The sequence below is a fragment of the Cetorhinus maximus genome, chromosome 12 (assembly GCF_964194155.1).
Source record: "Cetorhinus maximus chromosome 12, sCetMax3.hap1.1, whole genome shotgun sequence".
Taxonomy (NCBI): domain Eukaryota; kingdom Metazoa; phylum Chordata; class Chondrichthyes; order Lamniformes; family Cetorhinidae; genus Cetorhinus; species Cetorhinus maximus.
Window position 1 is genome coordinate 52155600 of NC_135890.1, and position 20399 is coordinate 52175998.

At 44.3% G+C, this 20399-nt stretch overlaps 1 long non-coding RNA gene across 1 annotated transcript in view; it reads left to right on the plus strand.

Moving 5' to 3' along the window:
- The window catches only part of LOC144687073 (uncharacterized), a 124455-nt gene extending 104528 nt beyond the window's left edge, over window positions 1-19927 (plus strand). The window contains exon 2 of the long non-coding RNA XR_013578054.1: window positions 19092-19927. This is a non-coding gene — a long non-coding RNA (uncharacterized LOC144687073). The remainder of the gene's footprint in view (window positions 1-19091) is intronic.
- The last annotated feature ends 472 nt before the right edge of the window (window positions 19928-20399 follow it).

Consider the following 20399-nt stretch of genomic DNA (forward strand, 5'->3'; position numbering starts at 1 on the left):
GAAGTATGAATAATGGGAAACAAAGCAGCAGGTTAGTGTGTGGGGGGTGGATTCAACGTCATGGAAAATTATGAAAAAACTGAAAAGAAAGGAGAGGCTATTAAATTCTCCAGAACACAAAATAGGACAGAGTATTTGGAAAGGGCTAGGAATCTAACTTCAAGCACATCAGAAAAAGGAACAACAATGAGAAAGGGGACGGGAAATATAGGACTGAAGGTGTTGTATCTGAATGCATGCAGTATACGAAATAAGGTAAATGAGCTTGTGGCGCAGATTGAAATTGGCAGGTATGATGTGGTGGGCATCACGGAGACATGGCTGCAAGGGGATCAGGACTGGGAGCTAAATATCCAAGGATATACATCCTATCGAAAAGATAGGCAGGTTGGCAGAGGGGGTGGGGTTGCTTTGTTAGTAAGAAATTAAATTAAATCATAGCAAGAAATGATGTAGGGTCAGATGATGTAGAATCCGTGTGGGTAGAGTTAAGGAACCGCAAAGGTAAAAAAACCATAATGGGAGGTATGTACAGGCCTCCCAACAGTAGTCAGGATGTGGGGCACAAGATACACCAGGAGATAGAAAAGGTGTGTAAGAAAGGCAAGGTTACAGTGATCATGGGGGATTTCAATATGCAGGTAGACTGGGAAAATCAGGTTGGTAGTGGATCCCAAGAAAAGGAATTTGTGGAATGTCTACGAGATGGCTTTTTGGAGCAGCTTGTGGTGGAGCCCACTAGGGAACAGGCAATTCTAAATTTAGTGATGTGTAATGAGGCAGATTTGATAAGGGAGCTTAAGGTGAAGGAACCCTTAGGAGGAAGTGACCATAATATGATAGAATTTACCCTGCAATTTGAGAGGAAAAAGCTGGAATCAGATGTAACGGTATTACAATTGAATAAAGGCAACTACAGAGGCATGAGGGAGGAGCTGGCCAGAATTGACTGGGAGATGAGCCTAGCAGGAAAGACAGTGGAACAGCAATGGCAGGAGTTTCTGGGAGTAATTTGGGAGACACAGCAAAAATTCATCCCTAGGAAGAAGAAGCATACTAAAGGGAGGACGAGGCAACCATGGCTGACAAGGGAAGTCAGGGACAGCATAAAAGCTAAAGATAAAGCATACAATGCGGCGAAGAGCAGTGGGAAACCAGGGGATTGGGAAGCCTACAAAGACCAACAGAGGACAACTAAAAAAGAAATAAGGATGGAGAAGATTAAATATGAGGGTAAACTAGCCAGTAATATAAAAGAAGATTGCAAGAGTTTTTTAGATATATAAAGGGTAAGAGAGAGGCAAAAGTGGACATTGGGCCACTGGAAAATAACGCTGGAGAAGTAGTAGTGGGGAACAAAGAAATGGCGGAGGAACTGAATAGGTACTTTGCGTCAGTCTTCACAGTGGAAGACACGAGTGACATCCCCAAAGTTCAAGAGAGTCGGGGGGGCAGAGGTGACTATAGTGGCCATTACCAAGGAGAAGGTGCTAGGAAAACTGAAAGGTCTGAAGGTGGATAAATCACCTGGACCAGATGGATTACACCCCAGAGTTCTGAAGGCGACAGCTGAAGAGATAGTCGAGGCGTTAGTGGTGATCTTTCAGGAATCACTGGAGTCAGGGAGGGTCCTAGAGCACTGGAAAATCACTAATGTAACCCCCCCTGTTTAGAAAGGGAGTGAGGCAAAAGACAGGAAATTACAGGCCGATTAGCCTGATGTCGATCGTTGGTAAGATTTTAGAGTCCATTATTAAGGATGAGATTTCAGAATACTTGGAAGTGCATGGTAAAATCGGGCAAAGTCAGTATGGTTTCATCAAGGGGAGGTCATGCCTGACATATCTGTTAGAATTCTTTGAGGAGGTAACGAGTAGGTTAGACAAAGGACAGCCAATGGATGTTATCTACTTGGACTTCCAGAAGGCCTTTGACAAGGTGCCGCACAGGAGGCTGCTCAGTAAGATAAGAGCCCATGATGGTGTTAGAGGCAAGGTACTAGCATGGATAGAAGATTGGCTGTCTGGCAGGAAGCAGAGAGTGGGCATAAGTGGGTCCTTCTCAGGATGGCGGCCGGTGACTAGTGGAGTTCCGCAGGGGTCAGTGTTGGGACCACAACTTTTCACTTTATACATTAATGATCTAGTTGAAGGAACTGAGGGCATCCTGGCTAAGTTTGCAGATGATACAAAGATAGGTGGAGGGACAGGTGGTATTGAGGAGGCGGGGAGGCTGCAGAAGGATTTGGACAGGTTAGGAGAATGTGCAAAGAAGTGGCAGATGGAATACAACGTGGGGAAGTGTGAGGTCATGCACTTTGGTAGGAAGAATAGAGGCATAGACTATTTTCTAAATGGGGAGAGAATTCAGAAATCTGGAGTGCAAAGGGACTTGGGAGTCCTAGTCCAGGATTCTCTTAAGGTTAACTTGCAGGTTGAGGTGGTAGTTAGGAAGGCAAATGCAATATTGGCATTTATTTTGAGAGGACTAGAATATAAAAGCAGGGACGTGCTGCTGAGGCTTTATAAGGCTCTGGTCAGACCACATTTAGAATATTGTGAGCAATTTTGGGCCCCGTATCTCAGGAAGGATGTGCTGGCCCTGGAGAGGGTCCAGAGGAGGTTCACGAGAATGATCCCAGGAATGAAAGGCTTAACATATGAGGAACGTTTGAGGACTCTGGGTCTATACTCGATGGAGTTTAGAAGGATGAGGGGGGATCTGATTGAAACTTAGAGAATACTGAAAAGCCTGGATAGAGTGGACGTGGGGAAGATGTTTCCATTAGTAGGAGAGACTAGGATCCGAGGGCACAGCCTCAGAGTAAAGGGAAGACCTTTTAGAACAGAGATGAGGAGAAACTTCTTTAGCCAGAGAGTGGTGAATCTATGGAATTCATTGCCACAGAAGGCTGTGGAGGCCAGGTCATTGAGTGTATTTAAGACCGAGATAGATAGGTTCTTGATTGGTAAGGGGATCAAAGGTTACGGGGAGAAGGCGGGAGAATGGGGTTGAGAAACTTATCAGCCATGATTGAATAGCGCAGCAGACTCGATGGGCCGAATGGCCTAATTTCTGCTCCTATGTCTTATGGTCTTATGGACTCTATGACTTTATTCACAACCTCGGCGTTGTTTTTGATTTCCAGTTACTTACATGCACCATTACCAAGACAGCCTACTTCCACCTCCATAACATCACTCAACTCCAACCTTCCCTCAGCCCATCCACTGCTGATCCATGCCTTTGTTATCTGTTGACTTGGCTATCCTAATGTTTCCTTCCCTACCCCCCCATCTTCCATTCTATATAAACTTGTACTCACCCACGCCTTTGCCGCCCGTATCTTAACTCGTTCCAAATCATATTCACTGATCACCCCTACGTTTGCTGACCTCCACTGCCTCCCCGTCCAAGTTTTAGGATTGTCTATGAGCTTTGCAGAGGATCAAAGCTGGGCTCTTCTGCATTAGACTTTTCATGATGTGTTAGTGACTTATTGTGAATGCCATTCAGCTTTCCAAGCTTCATCAGGGTGGAAGTTACATTGTCCAAGGTTACGTTTAAAGTTAGAAACCAAAACATAAGCATTACTGAAGTATCAGAAAATACTAAATAGATTTTTAAAATAATGAGCACCCTTCTTTATTACTGATAATTCAAACACAGCTCCTAGCCTAATCCATATATGCAGATCTTTCAAACAAATCTGGGTGCACCTCATATATCCATTTTGGGCTTCTAATTCAGTTCATCATTCCCAAAATTCCATCCCAGAAAGACTTTTAAAATATAATTAAATCTAAGATGTATCGCCAGGTGTTGTGGATGTGCAGTTATTGATTGAAAAAGAAGTGCTATACTCTCTTGGCAATGATTTAACTAATGAAATAAACTTATTTATTATTTTACCACAAGAATTCCTAACCCCACGAGGAGCATTCTGAGGAGGTGCCAAGTTAAAGGAGGAAAAGAGTTTGAAACAAAAAGTGAAAACATTCTCCCATCATCCTCATCCTTCCACAGAAAATGACCTACTGTATTATCAATCACACTCAACCCCATAAATCTTTCAAGAGTAAGTTTGGCAAAGTTTCACCCCACTCCAAAGCAACAGATTTTCTATGGCATTGCTGAGCCATTGTAAAACACTAGTTGGTCTTCAGCAAGAATATTGTGTCCAGTTCAGGGCACTCCATTTTAACGAGGGCATCAAGACCTTCGCTAAGGTCCAGAGGAGAATTACTAGGCTGGTGAGAGGGATGAGGCACTTCAGTTATATGGAATGACTAGAGAAAATGGGATTGTTCTCTTCAGAGCAGATAAGGTTAACCAGAAATTTAATAGATGTGTTCAAAATTATGAGGGGTTTTGCTAGATTAGATAGTGAGGGCCTATTTCCACCGGCAGGAGGGTCTATAATCAGAGGAGCACCAGTTTAAGATAATTAACAAAAGAAGAGAGGGGTGAAGAATGTTTCTTTTTACACAATGAGTTGTTATGATCTGGAAAGGTGGTGGAAGCAGATACAATAATAACTTACAGAACAGTACTGGTATATAGATGAACAGAAAATAAATTATTGCATAATGGAGGAAGAGCAGGGGCACTAGGACTAATTAGATAGCACTTTCAGAGAGCTGGCACAGGTACAATGGGCTGAAGGGCCTCCTTTTGTGCTGTATGATTCTATGACACTGGTAAATCAGAGTTTTATGTTCTTGAAAAAGTAGGCGGTGCTAAGTTGCACAAATGGAGAGGAATACATATCTCCAGTGAATGACCGTGGAAAGAAGCAATCCCGCCTTCTGTTCAGAGCCAATGGAAAATAAGTAAATTGTGTTTTCCTTCATGTAGAAAAACAAATAGATGCCACAATTCCCCGTGATATGGGGGGAAAATCTTCTTATCTTTATTGTCAATCTGTTTAAGCTCTACGTTTGTATAGCAAACAACAATAAAGATTAAATTAAACTTTCTTCATGAAGCAACATTTCAACAAGTATTTACTGTTAACAAAACATTATAATTAAAAATGTATGTTTAGATGAGAGCCTCCCTTTAAACTTAATTAATGAAACAGAATGTTCTACTTTGTATATGAATAATTATTATTTTGAGTTCTTAACGTAGACAAATAAAATAAATGCAACTCCAGTAATCCTAAAAATATAAGCTCTTTGGCCTGAATTTTTGAGCAGATAGAGAGGCTCTCCGTATGCACGGAAATGGTCCCTGAGATCTGAATGAAGAAGTCCCGCCCCCGAATCTGGCCCCCACCATTTCTGCAGGGAACAGGGGTGTGGGGGAAACAAAGCAAGTCGGAGCTTTGGATATCCTTGGCTCATGGAGGATGCTGCACATGTTAGAGTGCAGCTGCCTTCTGTCTGATCTGATTTTCACAAGGAGTGGGAAATATGACTTGTGCCTGTTATAGCTGGTAGGAGAGGGTCTAAACGTATTAGAGTTCTTTAAAAAGATAGTGTACCCTTTTGGATATAGTCCCAGAACATGATTGGGAGAGGTCAAGTGCCCTCAGGGTATGTTAAAATTAGACATGAATATATGTAAAAAGTGAATAAACTCATTGGAACTGTCAAGCTCACTGGGACAGTCAAAAGGAGCTATCAAAAGGGACTGTCAAAGGGGGCTATCAAGCTGTCAAGGCATTTAAATTTCCTGCCCTTTAAATATCTGAAAAATAAACTGCATGCAGTGGTGAAAAAAAATTCAGTGTTTGCTATTTCACTCTGTCTGTTGACATAAGACTGAGGGTTACTATTACAGGATTAGTATTGCGAGTCTTATTTCACAACTATCATTATCACAATGTGGTGCCTGTCACTTCACAGTTTGATTAACAGGTCCAAGTGCTTATAAAGTTTTTGAAGTGGGACTCTGACTAAAAATGTTTGTTCTTATAAGGGATTAAAGGTCATTAAATGTAGTGAATGGATTTTTTTTGCAATGAGAGTGTTTTTTTAAGTAGTGAATTCATCCATAGACAATTAAGAACTGTATTTCATCTCAGCATGGATCCTAAGGTCTGCCCATGGTATATACTGGATGAGTTGGCATTGAGGGTGTAAGGGCAAAGGATGGTGAGTGGGGAGGCATGGGCTGGCATGAGTTGGCACTAAGTTGGCATAGGGGCTATAAAGATCTATGGGAGGTTGGTGGAGGGGTGTAGGTTAGCATGGAGGGCCATAGGGGGGTGAGATAGCATGGGTTGACACGGAAGGCGCATGGGGGGTATAAAGGGTGATTGCTGGAGGGATGTTTTTTGTTTCATTCTTTTTTCACAGCTGGGACAAAGTCCTGGAACACTGAGGCCATCGTTTCGCCCAGCCCACCGTACCCAACAGCCTCTATACTGTCTACAAACTCTTTCCAGGGGCAATGGGCACGACCTGGCCCTCACCAAATGAAAATACCAACTTTCGGGGCCGTTTTTCAGAAGTTGGGTTTGCTTAACCAGGAATCAGCCTAGTGAACCTTCTCTGAACTGCTTCGAATGCAAATACGTCCCTCCCTAATTGAGGTGACCAAAACTGTACAGAGTACTCGAAGTGTGGTCTCACCAATGCCCTGTACAGCTGTAGCAAGATTTCCCTACTTTTACACTGCATCTGCCTTGCAGTAAAGACCAACACTCCAGATTTGCCTTCCTAACTACTTGCTGAATCTGAATGCTGACATTTTGTGATTCATGTACCAGGACGCCCAGACCCCTCTGTACTGCAGCATTCTGCAGTGTCTGTCCATTTAAATAACATTCTGCTTTTCTCTTCTTCCTGCCAAAGTGGTCAACCTCACGTTTTCCCACATTATACTCCATGTGCTAAATTTTTGCTCACTCAATTACCCTATCAGCTCTCATCTGTGTAGCAAACTTTGAAGTGGCACCTTATCGAATGCCTTTTAGAGATACATGGTAACCTGCATTAACTCAAGGCTCAGGCTTCTCACATGGCCTCCTATGGAAAACGTTGTTGGAAAATATTCAACTGTCATTGTATGAGTTACTTTAATCAATTTCAAAAGAAGAGTCATATTCAACTCATAACATTGGGCAGAAATTTCCCCCCATCGGGGGGGTTGTGCGGGGGCGGGCGGGAGTGAGCACAAACCTGATCGGCGCCCCCGATCGGGGTGCACGCGCCATTTTACATGGCCAGGCCAATTAAGGCTCGCCCAGCGTGATGCACACCCAGAAGCGCTGTGCACTCCCTGTGCAGGCGGGGGGGTGGGGGGGTGGATTCCCTTAGTCGGGGCCTGTGCTCTTTCAGGCATACGCAGAAATATCCCTGAAGCACGGAGGTGCCTCAGGGAGATTAGTTTAAGTTTCGAAAAATGTAATAAAGATAAAAAAAAAGTTTTAAGGACATGTCCCCTCATGTGAAACTGTCACATGAGCTGGGACATGTCCATTCATTTTTTTCAAAAAATTTTATATAATTAATGCACCCTTCTTGAAACCTCATCCCGCCTGTGGACGAGGTTTCATGAAAAATGCAAAGGCCGCCTGGGCTCTTCGCCTGCCGCCAACTTTAAGGTTGGACTGGCAGCATTTTTAACAGCTATAGTTACTTTGTTAATGGCCTTAATAGGCCTTTGATAGTTCGGTGGGCACGCAGCTGCACCCGCTGAATTGACAATCTAAATGATGCACGGTGACGTTGGGACGCTCGCCTGATGTCACCCCGTGTCATTTTACGCGTCGGCGAGAGGGCCCTGCCCCCACTCGCCGACGGGAAAATTCTTCCCATTGACTCTGTTTCTCTCTCCACAGATGCTGCCAGACTTGCCATGTATTTCTAGAACTTTCTGTTTTTATTCAGACTTCCAGCATCCTCAGAATTTTGCTTTGATTATTTCGCTTCTCAGTGCTTTGTTTCACTGATGCCAGCCTTTTGTTTATTTCCCTCCTCCTCTCCCTTCATCCCATCATTTGACACACCCATCAACTGGATCTCCTTGCATTAATATATTGTCTCACCACCTTTAAACATCTTTTCAAAACCAATCTTCTTAACCCAGCTTTCAGTGATCCTTTCCCCTTCCTTGTTTGACATCCTTTTCCATTTGCCTGTCAAATGCTTTGGGACATATCTTTAAGTTAAAACTGCTATGTAAATACCAGTTATTATAGCATCTCTAAATGGCACCAATTAGACTGTGCCAATATGCTAGCAAGCCGAACTGTGAGGGAGGTAGGGTGTGGCTCCAAATCCTGAGGTTCCTCATAAGGTCCTGCAGTCCCACAAGGAACATTCTGAGGCAAAGGGAAAAAACAGATGTAGAAAACATGAAACGAGAGAAAAGCCTTTTCCCCCATCCAAGGATCACAGCTCGTTCTACTATAAATAATATCCAGTCCCATAAATCCTTTAAGCATACGTTCTGTGAAATTTCATCCTGTTTCTCCCTCCAGAATACCTGTCCACCTTTTCAGCCCGATTGTATATTTAAGACTTAATTGCTGTGAAACCTCAATGGTTGTGGCAGCTCTTGAACCGCTCTGTTCCACACAACTCATGGTTATCTCTATTTGCCCTTAATCTTTACAATTCTTGCCTCTTGTTTGTAACCATGTATTTATCCAGGTTTTTTTTTCCCGTAGGTGTTGACCAATATATACTCCTGTCAACTTTGCCTGGAAGACATACTCAGTTCCTCCACTTGCTTATTTTAGTGACAAAGCAAATAAAAGGAAACATAACAGAGTTATGAACAAGAATTAAATGTAAATTGATAACACAGCAGGGAGATATAGGGCAATATTTTTAGTCCCTGCTGCAGGGTGGAGATGGCAGGAGCTAAAAATAGCCCTGATGGCTAGCATGCCAGTTCCTTGGCTGCATCCCGCTGTGGGCCATTTTTTTGCAGAGGTGGGATGGGGGCAGTGGCAGGGATAACCCCTCCCCTCACCCAGTGGGTGGGTAGCTAACATAGCTCATTAAGGGCCTTTTCAGGCCAATTAATGGAGGCTGTGTGGGATTTTCTAACAACACCTTCGTGCCTGCTTGGGTGCTGTAGCAGCCACAGGCCGCCTTGTGGAGGAACTTCCCTGTACCCCACATTGGTAGCCTGGCTGTAAAAACATTTTAAAATTTAAATTGAAAAAAAAAGTTGGAGAAAGAATGCCACAACCCCAGAGTGCCCGCTCCTTTATTTACCTTCTATTACAGCCTGCTGCTGCTTTCAGGCCTTTGATTGGCTCTCCAGCTTTTCCACATCATCCGGCATCCTTAATTCCACTCTCTGGCCATTAATTAGCTGCTCTGGGGAAAGTCACAATAAGCGATTATTCTCCACACAATGTGGACATCTGACCCACATTTCAACCTAACAGCAGGGTTCAGAAGCGCACAGGGAAAATTCTGCCCCATTCTGCGGCTCATTTCTGACCATTTTCATTTGTTCAATTGAGATTATTTGGGGTTTGGATCGATCTGAATTGGTTTTAAAAAACTGCACCGTGTTTGACTCATAGGAACAGGAGGAGGCCATTCAGCTCCTTGAGCCTGTTCTGTCATAGGTGATCTGTACCTTAATTCCATCCAACTCACTGTGGTTCCACAACCCTTAATAACCTTGCCCAACAAAAATCTGTCAATTTCAGTTTTTCAATTGATCCAGCCACAACATGGATTTCTGGGGGAGAGAGTTCCAGATTTCTAACCCCCTTTGTGTGAAGAAGTGCTTCCTGACATCACCCTTAATGACCTAGCTCTAACGTTAAGTTTATGCCCTTGTTTTGGACTTCCCCATCAGTTGAAATACATTCTCTCTATTACCCTATGAACTCCACCTAAACACCTCAGCTAGATCACCTCTTAATCTTCTGTAGTCAAGGGAATACAAGCCGAGTTTATGCAACCTGTCTTCATGATTCAGCCCTTTTAGCCGGTACTATTCTGGTGAATCTTTACTGCGCCCTCACTCTAAGGTGAAGTGCGGTATCCAGAACTGAACACATTATTCCAAATGGTGTCTAACCAGTGCTTTGGATAACATTAACTTCCATTCCTTTGCATTCCATCAGGCAACACTCACACCCAACACTGAACTATTTCTGTGCTGCCATGAATGTGCGAATGAACATCCTCTGTGCTTGGAGCCACAATAACAGATGCATACATTGTTTTTCAGAAATTTCCTTTGGAGATGGTTGCTTGTGTCTCACCCCTCTAGTTCCTCATCCAAGAGGCCATTCTTTATCTGTAACTGAGTGTCAGCAATGACTTAACCAAATGGGGAGGCAGTGGCGAAGCAGCATTGTTGCTGGACTAGTAATCCAGGGACCCAGGTAATGCTCTGGGGGCCTGGGTTCAAATCCCACCACAGCAGATGGTGGAATTTAAATTCAATAAAAATCTGGAATTAAAAGTTGAAAGATGACCATGAAACCATTGTTGTAAAAACCCATCTGGTTCACTGAATGTGACTCCAGACCCACAGCAATGTGGCTGACTCTTAAATACCCTCTGACATGGCCTAGGAAGCCACTCAGTTGTATCAAACTGCTAAACAGCCTCAAAGGAATGAAAACAAATGGACCACCCAGCATCGATCTAGGCACCGAAAACAACAATGGCAAACTCAGCCCTGTCGACACTGTAAAGTCCTTCTTACCAACGTTTGGGGGCTTGTGCCAAAATTGGGAGATTTGTCTCACAGACTAGCCAAGCAACAGCCTGACATAGTCATCCTCACGGAATCATAACCTCCCAAACACCACCATATGTCCTATCCCACAGCAGTGGTGGCGGCACTGTGGTATACAGTCCTCAACATCGACTCCGGACCCTATGAAATCGCATGGCATCAAGGCAAAAATGTCTTGCCTTCACATTAAGGATACCCTTCATCGTGTTGTGTGGCACTACCACCATGCTAAATGGGATAGACGTCAAACAGATCTAGAAACTCAAGACTGGGCATCCATGAGGTGCTGTGGGACATCATCAGCAGCAGAATTGTACTCAACCACAGTCTGTAATCTCATGGCCCCCACTCTACCAGTACCACCAAGCCAGGGGAACAACCCTGGTTCAGTGAAGAGTGCAGGAGGGCATGCCAGGAGCAGCACCAGGCATACCTAAAAATGAGGTGTCAACCTGGTGAAGCTACAATACAGGACTACTTGTGTGTCAAACAGCATAAGCAGCAAGTGATATACAGAGCTAAGCTATTCCACAACCAATGGATTAGATCTAAGCTCTGCAGTCCTGCCACATCCAATCATGAATGGTGGTGGACAATTAACCAACTCACTGGAGGAGGAGGCTCCACAAAATATCCCCGTCCTCAATCATGGAGGAGCCCAGCACATCAGTGCAAAAGATAAGGCTAAAGCGCTTGCTACAAACTTCAGCTAGAAATGCTGATTGGATGATACATCTCGGCCTCCTCTGGAGGTCCCCAGCATCACAGACACCAGTCTTCAGCCAATTCAATTCACTCCATGTGATATCAAGAAACAACTGAAGGCACTGAATACTGCAAAGGCTATAGGCCCTGACAATATTCCGGCAATAGTACTGAAGACTTGTGCACCAGAACTTGCTGCACCCCTAGCCAAGCTGTTCCAGTGCAGCTACAACACTGGCATCTGCCTGGCTATGTGGAACATTGCCCAGGTATGTCCTGTACACAAAAAACAGGACAAGTCCTATCCGGCCAATTACCGTCCCATCGGTCTACTCTCAATCATCAGTAAAGTGATAAAAGGAGTCATCAATGGTGCCATCCATTGGCACTTGCTTAGCAATAACCTGCTCATTGATGCTCAGTTTCGGTTCCGCCAGGGCCACTCAGCTCCTGACCTCATTACAGTCTTGGTTGAAACATGGACTAAAGAGCTGAACTCCCGAGGTGGGGTGGGGGTGACTGCCCTTTGACCGAGTGTGGCATCAAGGAGCCCTAGCAAAACTGGAGTCAATAGGAATCAGGTGGAAAATTCTCCACTGGCTGGAGTCATACCTAGCACAAAGGAGGATGGTTGTGGCTGTTGGAGGTCAGTCATCTCAGCTCCAGAAAATCACTGCAGGAGTTCCTCAGGGTAGTGTCCTAGGCCCAACCATCTTTAGCTGCTTCATCAATGACCTTCCTTTCATCATAAGGTCAGAAGCGGGGATGTTTACTGATGATTGCACAATGTTCAGCACCATTCGTGACTCCTCAGGTATTGAAGCAGTCCATGTCCAAATGCAGCAAGGCCTGGACAATATCCAGGCTTGGACTGACAAGTGAAAAATAATATTCGCGCCACCCAAGTGCCAGGCATTGACTATCTCCAACAAGACAGAATTTAACCATTGCCCCTTGACATTCAATGGCATTACCATCGCTGTATCCCCCACTATCAACATTCTGGGGGTTACCATTGACCATAAACTGAACTGGATTAGCCATATAAATATCGTGGCTACAAGAGCAGGTCAGAGGCAAGGAATCCTGCGGTGAGTAACTCACCTCCTGACTCCTCAAAGCCTGACCACCATCTACAAGGCACAAGTCAGGAGGGTGATGGAATACTTCCCACTTGCCTGGATGAGTGCAGCTCCTACAACACTGAAGAAGCTTGATACCATCCAGGACAAAGCAGCCACTTGGTTGGCACCACACCCACAAACATTCACTCCCTCCACCACCGACGCACAGTGGCAGCAGTGTGTACCATCTACAAGATGCACTGCAGGAATTCACCAAGGCTCCTTAAACAGCAAACCTACGATCACTACCATCTAGAAGGACAAGGGCAGCAGATGCATGGGAGCACCACCACCTGGAAGTTCCCCCCCAAGCCACTCACCACCCTGACTTGGAAATATGTTGCTTTTCCTTCACTGTCGCTGGGTCAAAATCCTGGAACTCTCTTCCTAACAGCACTGTGGGTGTACCTACACCTCATGGCCTGCAGCAGTTCAAGAAGGCAGCTCACCAACACCTTCTCAAGGGCAATTAGGAATGAACAATAAATGCTGACCTCACCAGCGAAGCCCGCATCCCTTGAAAGAATTTTTAAAAACCTTGTTTTCCCCAAAGTCACATCTGTCTAAGTGCAGGCGTCCTGACTGAGGGCACATGGGAGGGGGGAACCCACACAACGGGGGCCATTTTAACTTTGACCAATAGTGTACAATGGGCGATATCAGATTAACTAGCCACATTACATTTGTTCCAAATTTCACTCCCATTAAAGTTAGGAGGTAAGTATCGAGCTAAAATGTGAGAGCATTAAGGACTGGTGCAGCTGAGGCAATAATGAACAATAAGGAAAAAACAGACTGATTAAAGAAGTACCTTGCAATGGATAGACATTATCCCTGTTTCTACGATAACTGAATCATGGACAGGTGGTACCTGAAGTTCAACATCTATTTTCTCCTTTGATGGGGCAAAATGTGTCCATGTGTGCTGATAGTTTAGGAAGGCTTGTGCACCAGCCCCTGTGCGATGAGAATCAGACCTTTTGATTTAGCCTTATGAAAGAGCTGAACTTCAGACTGGATGGCTGATCAGAGAATTAAATGTAGAGATCAACACATTTGATTTGCAGCTCTTCAAATTTTCCAGTGATTAATTTTAATGCCCAGAAGCTTATACTCGCCTTGCAAAATTGCTGCATTGATCATTATACTGAATGTAGAGCCAAACCTCCAAGAAAACTGAATTCTCATTCCTATAACTCAAGCATGAGGCTGTGGAATTGTATCAGTAATTCACATTTGTGTGGATGTTGGATGTACAGCTGGGACCTGGCGCAAACTGCGACTTGAATTCACCAATGAGTTTATGGACTGTTTTTGCCACATTGGATATGAGTGCTGACTTTACAAATGCCTGCTGCTCGCTAGGACTCTCACCTGTCAACCAGCTGAGTATCACCTTGCACAATATTCTGTCCAATAATAGTAACAGATGAATGTGGGAAGTGTGCCCACAATACCACGATATGGAGACGAAGATCTCACTGTGAACTGGTACCTGTAGAATCAGCACTGGGGTGTCTCACCTCAAAGAGTGATGCACTCTTTGGCCAAACTGCTGAATGTAAACATTTCTGTCATTGTGGCAAAGAGTTCAAAGCACAGTTAAATGAAGAACAATCGTTCCTCAGTCAATCAGGATCCTTATGTTTTCACTATCATTTCCATAGTGATAGTGTAAATATTTTTCTATTCCTTATTCTCATAGCCAAATGAATTATTTTTATTCAGCTCTTACATAAAGCAGCTACATTTCCAAAGTGTAGGTATTTTTTTGTTCTGACTCGTGGTTGATTTTGATGTATTTTTAATTGTATTTATTTATCCCAGAACACTCAGTTCACAGGATTCAGATCATAATTGTGTTTTTGACCAACATAATGCTTAATCGCTGAAAGACAAACATGACAGGCAGAAAGCTGTTTGCTTGAACCTCTCTTTAGGCATTACAGGTTGAAGCTGGGTACAGAGCTTTCACCCCACTGTTAAAATCACTGTTCCCTGAATGGGAGCAGTGAAAATCCAAGCTGCAGTTGAATTGATGCGAGAGAATGAGTCGTACAAACATACGAGTTAGGAACAGGAGTAGGCCTGGAGTCCTCTTAATTCATGCTCTTTTTTTTAGATACCTCTGCAATCTTCTTCCTTGCTGACAGATATGAGGGACCTAGATAGAGTAGACAGGAAAGACCTGATTCCCCTAGCGGAGAGGTCACAGATACCAGGGGGCACAGATTTAAGGTGATTGGTAGAAGGATTAGAGGGGACATGAGGAAAAACGTCTTCACCCAGAGGTTGGAGGGTGTCTGGAATTCTTTGCCTGGTTGATGGTGGAGACAGAAACCCTTAACTGGATCTGCACTGGAAGTGCTGTAACCTTCAAGGCTACGGACCAGATGCTGGAAGGTGGGATTAGGATGGGCGGCTCGTTTTTTATTTTTTATTTTTCAGCTGGCACAGACATGATGGGCTGAATGGCCTCTTCCTGTACTGTAACTTTTTTTCGGTTCTATGGTTCTAAGTGTTGGGCTGAAGTTTTGGTGATCCCCGAAGGCAGGAACTGAGGTGGCGGGGAGGGGGTGTCTTGAAAACACCAGTGCCGGGGAGCATGTTAATTTCAAGGCACTAATCCCGGCTTAATGACAAGGGCAGGGGAAAGGTGGGACAACTGAGGCCAATTAAATAACTAAAAAAGCTAGATAAGCGCTTGTCAATTGGCAGAGTTTAAATTTTTCAAGAAGTGGCCAGGTAACACATCTTCAGAAACTGACCAGCTGAAGGCAGGTGGGTGAAGAGTGGGGAACCAGTTGTAATTGCCCCAGGGCACTACCCAGCCCCATAACAGGGTAGCGGGGCAAACAGGGTCTGGACACTTGGTATGGGGTGCCCTTAGGGCTGCACAGGTAGCAGAGAGAGTGGGCATTTAGCGCCTGGGCAGAAAAACAGGGAGCAAAGCTGCCAAGGACCTGCCTGGAAGTATGGCTCCTGCTGGCAAAGGGGGCACAACTGTCAGACTTTGGGCCCCGGTGACAATGAGGGGTAAAATCTTTCATAGGAAGGACTGGACCCCAGGCATCAGGAAGACACGGGAGAAGGAAAAAAAGGCAGGAAGACAAATGGAGGCCAATTCCTCAACACTGAATCGGCTGCTGAAGATGGGGTTACCTAAAGATAAACAGGAAGCAGTACCGCAGGAATCTGCGACTCTCCAGGCAGATGGTCATGGAGATCTGTGCCATCCTCACCGAAGACCTTGCACCTCACAGCACTGTTGTCATGTCCTGGCAGTGGCTGTCAAAGTCACTGTGACATTGAACTTTAATGCTTCTGATTTCTTCCAAGGATCAGTGGTGGACCATAGTGCCATCTCAAAAATAGCTGTTCACCATTCACTGGTTGATGAGGCCTTTTTGCCAGAGCTGGAACACATCCATTTAACAACAGACACAGCCTCGAAGGGACAGTGGGGGTTGGGTTTTGGCACCATCCGCAGGCGCATGGCATCATCGATTGCATCCATGTGACCATCAAGTCACCGGCTAGTGAAACCTATCAACAGGAAGGGCTTCCACTCCCTCAAAGTTCAACTTGGTCTGTGACCACAACAAGAGCTTCCTCCATGTATGCGCTCACTTCCCTGGAGCTGCTATGACTCCTTCATCCTTCACCAGCCCAAGCTGCCTCAGATCGTCAACCCAATTCCCAAAGTGTATGGATGTATCCGAGGGACAAGGGAAATCCCTTGAAGAGATGGCCACTGACCCCCTCTACTGAAGCCCTGGATGGAGGCACAGAGACAATACAATCGATGTCACCTGCTTAGCAGGTCAGCCTTTGAGCAGGCCACTTGGCTTCTGGAGATGTGATTCCAGTGGGTGGTGCCCTCCAGTACCCTCTTGTAAGGGTCTCAGTCATTGTGCTGGTTTGCTGTGCTCTCTCCATAACATATTTCTCCAGGTGTGGATCTTGAGAATGGTGAGGTCCTGGTGGAAGACAGCTCATCAGGTTGGAAAGATTGGGCCTATATCCATTTGAGTTTAAAAGAATTAGAATGCATTTATTGAAACATGCAAGATCCTCAAGGCACTTAACAGGATGGATGCCAAGAGGATGTTTCCCCTTATGAGAGAGACCAGAACTAGGGGAAATGGGGTCTCTCATTTAAGATGGAGATGAGGAGAATTTTTTTCTCTCAGAGGCTCATTAGTCTATGGACTTCTCTTCCCCCGAGAACTGTGTAGGCAGGGTCATTGAATACTTTTAAAGCTGAGTTAGATAGATTCTTGATTGACAAGAGAAAGAAAAGGGAAGGGGGTAGATAGGAAAGTGGAGCTGAGGTCACAATCAGATCAACCATGATCTTATCAAATGGTGGAACAAGCTGGAGGGGCTGAATGGCCTACTCCAGCTCCGACTTCATACATGCATATGTTTGTTCATGTGATACCAAACAGAGAGGCACACCTGCTGCATGATGAAGTGGCTTCCTCCTCCCACCGTCCGGGAAGAGAACCTTTCTCATCTCCCTCATGGCCTCCAAAATTAGATCCAGATCGGCATCAATGGAACAAGGAGCAGCCCTGCCCCAGGTTCCAGGCCTCCAGCTCCTCTGTAACATCTCACTTCTCTCTGGTGAAGTGGATGACTTTGCCACAAACAGCAGCCTCTGTGATCACTGCCATGGGGAGTCTAAATGAGTCCCATATTTCATCCGACCCACCCTCATTCCTGCCCCCACTGGGTCTAATTGGAAAGGAAACCCATCTCCGTATCAATTAATGGTTCACCCCCATGGAAATCTGAACTTCAATCAGTTCCCCATCAGAGATGGGACCCTGACTCAAAGCTCCTGTTTCCCCCAACCATGGTGAAAATTCAGCCCATTGTCTCTTTGATTTTCCATCCCAAAAGTTTAAAGTTGTTGGCTGTTAGACTGACACATGCCAACCACAGAGTGTGACCTCTGGAGAACTGGCACACAAACTATCCTTCTACCTGGCCTGGCTGTAGCCCACTCATGACCAGTGAAGCTCCCTGTACAGATACCCGACTTTATACTACCCTCTGGAGTCCACAGAGTGCCCAATATCAGAGCTATACCTGCAAGTGGCAGATCAAGTGATGGTGCTTCTTCAACAGTGGCGCAGTGTTGTCTTGCCCTGTGAGGCTGTTATGACTGGGCAGGTGGCAGTTCATGGGTATTTGAAAGCAGAATATCAGAAGCGGAGGTTTGGGGTGAGGGAATGGGGATTGGATAGAAAACAAGAGGTCCATGGTCACATCATTGTCAGCAACTTGCACTTCATGTCAGATAGCAGGATGAAGGTGAGCTGGGAGTTGAGAAGGGGAAAAGGCAGAGACATACCACCATCCTCGGTATGCTCAGTGATGCTAGATGCAATCCATTCTGTCACAGCCAGCCCATAATGTGGAGGACCATCTCCTTTGTACAGCTTAGGTGATGTAGGTGTGCATGTTCCCTACCAGCTTCCATACGCACGCTGACAACACCCAGCTCTTTCTCACCACCACCCCTCTTGGCCCTTCCACTGTATCTGATATGTAAGGCTGCTTGTCTGATATCCAGAATTGGATGAGCAGAAATTTCCTCCAATTAAACATTGGGAAGGCCAAAACCATTGTCTTTGGTTCCTATCTCAAACTCTGTTTCCGAACCACTGACTCCATCCCACTCCCTGATCACTAACTGAGGCTGAACTAGACTGTTCCCAACTTTGGTATCCCTTTGACCTGAGCTGGGCTTCCAACCTCACATCTGCTCCATCAACACCACTTAGTTCCATCATTGTAATGTCACCCATTTCCACCCTTACCTTAGCTCATCTGCTGCTGAAATATTCATCTCTGCCTTTATTACTTCAAGACTTGACTATCTGAGTGTTCTCCTGCATGACCTTCCAACCTGCATCCTCCTGTGAACTGGAGCTCATCCAAACCTCTGCTTCCAGAGTCCTAACTAGCTCAAAGTCCTGTCCACTCATCACTCGTGTGCTCGCTAACCTACATTGGTTCCCAGTTAAGCAACGCCTCGATTTTAAAATTCTTGTCCTTGTTTTCAAATTCCTCCATGACCTTACCCCTCCCTTTCCCTGTATTTCTCCAGCCCCACAACCCTCCAAGAAACCTGTACTCATCTAATTATAGCCTTTACTTCCACCATTGGTGGTTGTGCCTTCAGCTGCCCAGGCCCTCAGCTCTGTAATTCCCTCCCTAAATCTCTCCCCCTCTTGATCTCTCTTTCCTCCTTTAAGACATTCCTTGAAACCTACCTCTTTGACCATGTTTTTGGTGAACCGCCCTAATACCTCTTTATATGGATCAATGTCAAATTTTGTTTGGTAAAGTTCCAGTGAAATGCCTTGGGACATTTTCCAATGTTAAAGGTGCTATATGACAGCAAATAGTTGTTGTTGGATCCATAGCATCTGAATCAAGTTGCTTTTGATCAAGTGGTTTTATTTTTAAATGACTCACTTGGAGTAACTTTATGATCTGACCATTTAAAAAGCTTCAGTGAAAATAACAACTGAATTTAATTTATTCAATTCTAAAAATACAATTTTGTTCAGACAGGATGAAGAGAACCACTGGTTTGGTGCACTCTGCAGGTCCAAAGTATTGAACAGCCAAAGCACATTTGTGTTAGAAATATTAAGTTATTCTCCTCATTTATCCAAACTTTCTCTTACCTGTTTGAGGAGTTGAGATTGAAATGAAAGCAGAAACAGTCTGCGTGCAAAAGGATTTAGAAACCGTCATTGTGTTTTGTTTGATTTTTATTAACGCTGATCTGGAAATGGGACTGAATAATATGTTCAAAATGAATTTTAGAAGTAGGATGTATTCTCTGAAACATTAATATTTTATTGAAAGAGTAATTAAGCATTCATTGTATTTCCTTAACCTTATGCAAATTCCTAGAGCAACAACAATGTTCAAAATATTCTGAATAAATTTGATTTTTCTTAAATCCAAAGTAACTTCAAAAACATCAAACAACTTTAAAAAAAGGTTCAAGTTTAACAGTTGTGTTTGGTTTAGAGCTTGAGAGCAAAAGTGACTAAAGTTGCCATTTCATGGACCTACGATAAAATGAGATGAAATGCTTTCTAAATTTTCATTGTTGAAAATAAATAATCATTGTCTCTGTTTTTCTTTTGAGTTGTATTCCATATCCTGGCTTACTGGCAGAAAAAAATGGTGCAGAATAATTGTGTTGGCTTGCAAATCTTTCATATTACTAACAGTCTCTGTTGAATATGCTGGATTATGTTTTCGATAAAATCCTGAAGAGTTAGAAAAGTGCGTAAGATGAATGTGCTGGAACTTTAATATCTCAACAATCAGGTTTAAACCAGACTATTGTAAACACTTGATTTTTTAATTAAATGTATTTTAGACTGTTCAAACTTTTGGACATTCTTGAGATAAGCAAACCAATATATCACTGAGCCATGAGTTTTCTTTAGTCAAGGTGAAGAATTTCTCTTTCAAATTGGAAAAGAGAATTATTTCTCTTGTAAAGCTACTTTGCTTCTGTTATTAATCCACAATGGTCCAGCCATGTTTAAAAGAATAGTCCTTATAATGGAATATGCCTGAGGATTGAGGATTGGCTACATGGAGACACCATCTTGGAGGGAATATGCATATTAGTTAAACCAGAGGTCGAGGCCTGAGCTGGGAGGAAGTGGTAGTGCTATGGCCTGGCCTGAGAAGAAATGGTGTGCGGCTGATGTGCAGCTGTGCCTTGAGTCACCTAGACACTAGACTAGCCCTAAATCTCTTCTCCCTTTCCTCCTTTAAGGCACTTTTCAAAACCTACCTTCCTGATGAAGCTCTTAGCCACCTGCCTAAAATCTCCTTGTGTTGCCTGGTGCC